Source organism: Salvelinus sp. IW2-2015, linkage group LG19, assembly GCF_002910315.2.
Source record: "Salvelinus sp. IW2-2015 linkage group LG19, ASM291031v2, whole genome shotgun sequence".
In the NCBI taxonomy this organism is placed as follows: Eukaryota; Metazoa; Chordata; class Actinopteri; order Salmoniformes; family Salmonidae; genus Salvelinus; species Salvelinus sp. IW2-2015.
In genome coordinates, this window is record NC_036859.1 from 5,353,720 (window position 1) to 5,361,456 (window position 7,737).

Here is a 7,737-nt window from a genome sequence, read left to right on the forward strand (position 1 = left end):
ATAATGGTCATTATTTAAATTTTTGATGAGGTAGTTGATATTTTGTCATGTATTTATGTTTTGTGGAGGTAGGAGTTGAACTTGTGTATGATGTAATGTTTTGATGGAGGATGTTTGATTTTGTGTCATGTATTTCATGTTTTGATGGGGATGTTATTTGTCGTATGTATTCATGTTTTTGATGAGGTAGTTTGATTTGGTGCTCATGTATTTCAGTGTTTGATGGAGGCATGTTGATTTGTGGTCATGTATTCATGTTTCTGATGGGAGGATGTTATTCTGTGTCATTGTATTTCCGATGTTTTGAGGAGATAGTTGAGTTGTGTGTCATGTGTTTATGTTTGATGAACGGTAGCTGATTTTGTGTCATTTATGTTAATGTTTTGGATGGAGGATGTTGTTTTGTGTCATGTATGTCATGTTTTGATGGAGGTAGTTGATTTGTGTCATGTATTTAATTTTTGATGGAGGATGTTGATTTGTGTCATGTATTCATGTTTTGATGGAGGGTAGTTGATTTGCTGTCATGTATTTCATGTTGCAGAATTAAATGTGTCCTAAACTATGACAAAACTGACAGTGAAGTGGTCAATTGTAGAAGAACTTTGCATTTATTTACACGGTATCAAAATACCTTGATAGACTGTATTGTAAAAACACAAATACTCTGTCTCTCTCACACAGTTTCATTATGTGCCAGTAGGAGTCAGCTTCTACCACTGAAACATTCTCCATATCCTACCCCATACCAAAAAGTCATGCCTATAGTTTTTTATCTATCAACTTATTTGTTCAGCTTCTTCCCTGTTTCCAGTTGAATCTCCCAGGTGGTCTGGAAAGCCCATACCCCTAGCCTGATGACCCCTGGGACAGGAGAGCTGGACATGAGGAAGATTGGCCAGAAACACGCTGATGGACATGAGATTCAGCCAGGTAACACACCACTTAGACCTACTGACTTAAAAGCTTGTGTCTAGTTTGACTGTTATGCACCAACCTATATGCTATGGTAGGAACTGGTTAGCTGCTATCAAATGCTATCAGATGGTATCAAAAGTTTCCAGTAAGCATGTTATGCCAGTACCACTTTTCCTGGTATGTGTATTTGTTCTGATCGTCTCTCCTCCATCTCTCCCCTCTCAGGTGTCTGACTCAGTGAGTGGACAGACGGTGGTGGATCCTAAAGGTTACCTCACTGACCTCAACTCTATGATCCCCACACACGGAGGAGACATCAGGTGAGTAGCCCCGGAGAATAAGCACACACACACACATTTGGACACACATTTGTTGCGTATCTGTATCTCTGGCTGTATTGTTGACTGTCTTTRTGTGTGTGTTTGTGTGTGTCTGTGTATTGACATGAAGAAGCTGTTAAAGTCATTTAAATGTTGAAAGATAATGATGAAATTATTCCCACTCTGAAACCTTATAACTGTATGAAATTGATTAGAATCATACATTTATTATCTGATGGGTTTGTTTAGGTTTAGTCAGTAAAATTATAATTAATGAGGTGTGTAGTTATAGTCAGAATTAGAGTAAAACAATATAACTGGAACAATGTCTATTATAGTATCTTAAAAACAGACTGTCTGAGCAAGATTCGGTGCCGACCTTGGCTGGGGGGGCCACTGAGAGTACTTCCCAGGGTCTCCCTATCTTGAGGGAGGACGGGGAGTGATTCTCACGGACTCCCCTAATCTTTGTCGGCTGGGTAGCAGGACAGTGTGTGCGTAGGATACCTACCGTTTGTGTGCAAATGTATGTGCGTATGAATTCTGTTTGTGTGCAAGAGTATGTGCGTAAGGAGCTAGTATAAAATGAATGTTTTTTGTACAACTAACCAGCGCGCCCGTAAATAAACATTTTGACTATCGTAGCTGGGCCTCCGTCTGTTTCATTTAACCAGTATCTTACAAATCCTGGGTTTCAGGCTGAGTAGTTCATTGAACTGGGTTTATGAGCATTGAGAACATAATTCTCGTAACAGAACCCCCCCCCCCCCACACCTGGATCACCTTGGCCAGGCTAGAGGAGGTGACTGGTAAACTACAGACGAACCAGGAACCTCATCATGAAGGGGGCGCCGTGTCCCAAGGTAACATGCGCACACACACAATGTATAGTAGCTTTTTGAAATACACTTCTGTCTTCCCATGGTGTGTATCTGTATATTTTGGTGTATGAGATTAAATGAGGCCTTCAGTTTTCTCCACCAGTCAGTGTCAYTGCTGGTCTGGTTAGATCTACAGACATTAGGGGTGGGATGGCCTGACTGCCCTGCATTAGATTATCGGTCTAGGCCTCTCTGGCTGTCTGGAATCTGCACAGTACTACAGACTTATGATATACTGTACCTCAAACTGCTTTACCTCGTTGGCGTTGACAWTAATTGATGTGACTGCTAGGCTACAGCCAGGTGACTCAGCAGCATTGTCAAGCGTGAACCTCCAAGTAAGCATTTAATTGTAATGTACACCATGTGTATCATGTGCATATGACAAAGAAACCTGACTTGACTCAACCAAGGCAGTGGTGGTCCAGGCTGTGTGTGTGAGATTAATGTGTGTGTTTCGTCCCCGGAGTGAGGATTTGTGGCTGGAGTCTGCCAGGCTGGAGCTAGGGGACACAGCCAAGGCCGTGGTGGCCTAGGCGTTGTGTCACCTCCCCRACGTCTGTACGCATCTACATCAGAGCTGCTGTGCTGGAGACCGATGTCAGGGCCAAGAAACATGTCCTCGGGAAGGGCGAGTGACTGTCTGTGCCCTGTCAAAGCTACAATGATGCAAACCAGTTTCTCACACCTGTCCAGAGAGATCACTCCAGATTCAAGTCAAATTTTAGCATTGAAAACCGTCCACTAGAGACAACAATAAAAAACATCTCAAAATGAGTGCCCAGATTGAACCAATGGTCTGTGGAGCAGGAGACTGCTTCTTAGACCACTGAGTTATCAAGGCGAGTCTTAATAAATAGCTCAACTTAAACCATGAAGCTGTGTTTCTGTTTGAACCCTATCGAAAGACCTTAATCATTAAAGACAGGATTTAAGTCGCCTGGAACTTCGGCAGCTAGTAAGTCTTTTTCAAACCTCCAGCTTTGGGRGGGATGTGTCAARGTGTAGTTCACACATGCATAATATATGAGCAGAATTTCTGTCTTACCTCAATTAGCCACGAAATCCCTAGTTTGAAAGTGACTGTTTTCTGGAAGCTGCGTGCTGCTATTTTCCCTACATTTTTCTCCATGTGCAATTAAGAGTTTCAGTCAATGAGCTTCAGCCCCTCGCCATTTGAGTGACCGCTAGCTAGATGAACACACAGCAGAGCAAGAGAACAATGACGTGATGCACATGCCATTTTCAGGGACCAACATGCCATTTTCAGGGACCACTTTTGACTCGTGAGCACTACTTTGAGAACAACTGGCTAAAAAGTATACAAAAGTACCAGAGAATCTCTTAACCCTGAACTTAACCCATTCTGAATGAATACCTTTACGACCGTAAACTTCTGGAGCTCATGAGGGATGTGTGCCTAAATACAGGACGTCYCCACTAGGGTCAACAGTGAGCACTATTACCATCAAGTACTGTATTTTGGGGTTTTGCTTGGGCGTTGTGGATGGGGATGGCTGATGGGCGTAAGCCATGAGCTCCGGCTCCGAGGGTTTGTGCGTTCAATCCCAGTAATAGGCACTTGATTTTGTAACTTCGAAATATGACGTTTGGAGAAAGGTGGAAAAGCGTCTAATTCTGCAGTGAGACTGAGAGCTTATTGTCCGCTGTCGAGCTTGGACTATCGATAGAAGGAAAGGAAGACTGAGAGGAGGGAAATGAATAGTTCAACAAGCCATCGCTCCAGTTCAATTAGTTTCTTATCCCAAATGACACTTGTAGTGTATGACGCACCCCCTATTTACACCCCGTCATGGTGTCAGTGCCATGCAAGCCCTGATCCATTACACACACAATCAGTGCCGTTCCCAGCAGCATTCCTCTGTGACAGAGACGGATGTTGTGCATACTATGAAAGTGTTAGCAGCCTACATGTCTGGGCTGCCCTCTGTCTGTCTGACTGTGTTTCACCAAAGAAAGAAAAAAGACTTCTGTATTTCTCCGTCACAGTGTGCCTCTCCAGACTATTYGGCAATGTGTTGATATTATCACGGCAATTGCCATGATTACATTACGAAATAAAGTGTTTTTGCAGTGATGTGTGTCAAGTGAAGTACAGGGAGTAGGCACTGCAGAGCTGAAATGAACACTGACTTGATCCAGCTTAAAAGAGAGAAGGTCATATCATAATGTCCCCCGGCACAGTTTATGTAAAGGTCTACCCACTCATTAATCAGATATTATTGAAGAGATCCGTCTTTAAATGGTAGAGGAGCCCTGGTCGTGTTTTGTAAGAAGACCGGGGACATGGTGTATCCATATAGATCACTCTGTAGTTTTATTTTATAGGCCTCTTCACTCAAGTGGCTCTTGCATGCCACTGGCCTGCCTGTTTGGCACGGGATACACACGGTACACGGTACGTGTGTGTGTAACAGCTCTGGAGAATGTATCTAAGTCTGCGCATCTGTGGAAGACTGCTGTGGAGCTGTGGCTGGCGCGGTTGGAATGCATGAGAARGCTAGACGTGTCGTGAACAAGGCCCGGGATAAACATCCCAATGGACTGTCACATATGGATCACTGCCGCCAAGTTGGAGGAGGCCAAATGGAACACTCAAATGGCGGAGAWGATCATCGACAGAGCCATCACATCACTCAGGGCCAACAGGGTCGAGATCAACAGAGAACAGTGGATACAGGTACGAGAGGGCGGGAGTGTGTGTATAGTGGTGAGAATCTAGAGCAGGAAACACAGGTGTGCTCCAGAGTTCTGTGTGACCCACTTCCAGCTCTTGGTATTTTCCTGTGACCCACTGAATAAACCAAACAGTCTTGAGCAGCCATAATCCAAAAGCTTTCTGCTGCAACCCGGCATTTTCAAAACCTCTAATTCAGTCTAATTCTCTTCACCTTTTACCCAAATGTGTTCTGTGTTGTGTTCCGTGTTGCCCTTGACTCCACTCTGTAAAAGGATACTACGGCCACTCCCTCTCTTCAGAGGTGCTGGCATGCCAGAGTAATATGGCACAACTGTTTCCTCTATCTTATTTTATCCCTGCAGCACATGAAAAGCAGCAACGGACTGCACTTCAACACTGCACAGTGTGTGCGTGCAGGTCAYTGACTGATGTCTTACTGATCTCTGTGCACTTCAGTGCAGATCACCCTGTTTCGCAACTAGGCCTTTGACCGTAATTATCTCTCTAATTCCTTTCCTTTTTTTATTATTTATTATTCTTTTCCCTCTGGCTTTTCATGGCTCGGAAGTAAAGTGGACGTACAGTGGCCATCTACTGTTCTCTGGCACAGGGATGGGAGTTACAGTTTATTGGAGTGCACAGGGGGAAATATGAAGCACAGGGAGTTGGCACTGGAGAGCAAGATCAAACACTGGCTTGATCCATCTCAAAAGAGAAAAGATCATGACATAATTTCCCCACAGCACAGCTTATTTAAACGTCTACCCGCCCATAAATGTAWGATTATTTATTGCTTGTGTTTTGTAAGAGGATGGTGACATGATGTTTCCATTTTATTCATTCTGTAGTTTTATAGGCCTCTTCACTCAAGTGCTCCACCATTCATTCCACTGGCCTGCCTGACTGTCCGAGGCACAGGTCACAAGTTCTCTCTCTCCTTCACTAGGCTCAACAGTGAGCACTGTTACCATCAAGTAATGTATTCTTGGGGTTTTGCTCGGGGGTGGCTGATGGGCYTAAGCCATGAGCTCCGGCTCCGAGGGTTTGTGTTTTCAATCCCAGTAATAGGCACTTGTTTTTTGTAACTTCGAAATATGACGTTTGGAGCAACTTCGAAATWWGARGTRTGGAGAAAGGTGGAAAAATGTCTAGTTCTGCGGTGAGACTGAGAGCTCATTGTCTGCTTTTGAGCTTGGACTATCGATAGAAGGAAAGGAGGACTGAGAGAAGAGGGAAATAAATTGTCCTTCTGCTCCTTCTCTCTATGTTCCTTTCAACTCCCCCTCCTTCCTGACCTTCCTTTCAATGCCCCCATCCGTTTAAAATGTTTCTCCCACCCCTCCCTCATGTCTTTTCATTTTCCCCTCCCCTCCTCACCCCACTCTGTACCTCCTTTAACCCTCTCTCCCTCTTTCTGCCCCCTCCCTCCTCGTCTCCAGTATGTGGAGGAGTGTGACAAGGCAGGCKGCATTGCAATGTGCCAGGCGGTGATCCGGGCGATAATTGGTATCGGCATCGAGGAGGAGAGCTGTAAACACACCTGGATGGAGGACGCAGAGAGCGTAAGAATGATGACCTGTAACCTCTCACTTCCCCAGGCCCAAATATACCAAATGCCCAATACTCAGATGACATTAGGAACATATGGTATATCCACAGTTTGATACATTATCTGTAATTCATTTTTTATTTCAGTGTCTCCCACGGGGTGTTGGTGGGTGTAGTAGTGGAGTGTGTAACGTGATTGTTGTTGTGTTTCAGTGTGTGTCCCATGGGTACTGGYGTGTGCCCGTGCCATCTATGCCCACGCCCTGCAGATGTTCCTCAGAAAAAATGAGTGTGTGGCTCTGGTCATCTTACTTCGAAAAGAACCACGGCACCAGGTGTGTGTGTGTGTGTGTTGAAAGCAGACTAAGTTGAATCAAATGACTTTGCCTATTGATTACTACATGCATTGTAAACTAGAATATTTCAGAGTGGATATCTTCACTGTGGCAATTTTTCATTGGCAGGTGACTCAATACAAGCCAATTAATTTGATTGCTCGCTTATCTAGGAGTCCGCCTTGTCTTAATGTATAATAGCGATTATATGCACCCTCTTAATCATCCCATTTGGTTAGTTGTGATCAATCACTTTTTCAAAGCCTCTCTTTCCTCTCATACTCTCTCAATTACTTATTAAATCTCTCACTCTTCCCYCTTTCCGCACTCCTCCCTCTATCTTTCCCCACATCTCCCTCTAACTCCCGCTTCTCCCTGTCATCCACCTCCTTTCTATCTCTCCATACCTCACCCTCTTACTTCTCCTCCCTCCTTGTCCCCCCCCCCCCCATCCCAGGGAGTCTCTGGAGGCGCTGCTGCAGAGGGTGGTGGCTAACTGTCCCAAAGCTGACGTCCTGTGGCTGATGGGGGCCAAGTCCAAGTGGCTGGCTGAGAACATGCCTGCTGCTTGCAGCATTCTGGCTCTGGCCTTCCAGGTGAGAGAGGAACAATGAGCTCGCTAGCTTGAGTAAACATGCTTATTCCAATGTTATCTTTCTGTCTTGACAATAGGGTACACAGCAAAGTGCAAACCAAGATTTGGTACAAGAAAAATACCTTTCTCCCTTTGTGTCCAGGCTAACCCTAACAGTGAGGAGATATGGTTGGGTGTGTGAAGCTGGAGTCTGAGCGCGTCGGCTACTGGCCAAGGCTGTAGCAGTGCTCCTACTTCCAGGGTGAGTGTGGGCGGATGTGGTTGGGTGTGTGAAGCTGGAGTCTGAGCCCGTCGGCTACTGGCCAAGGCTGTAGCAGTGCTCCTACTTCCAGGGTGAGTGTGGGCGGAAGTGGTTGGGTGTGTGAAGCTGGAGTCTGAGCCCGTCGGCTACTGGCCAAGGCTGTAGCAGTGCTCCTACTTCCAGGGTGAGTGTGGGTGG

The 7,737-nt window shown here is 45.3% G+C and overlaps 1 pseudogene; it reads left to right on the top strand.

Annotated features, from left to right (window-relative positions):
- LOC111979547 (pre-mRNA-processing factor 6-like) overlaps positions 1–7,479 on the top strand; it is a 13,525-nt pseudogene extending 6,046 nt beyond the window's left edge.
- Positions 7,480–7,737: the final 258 nt, after the last annotated feature.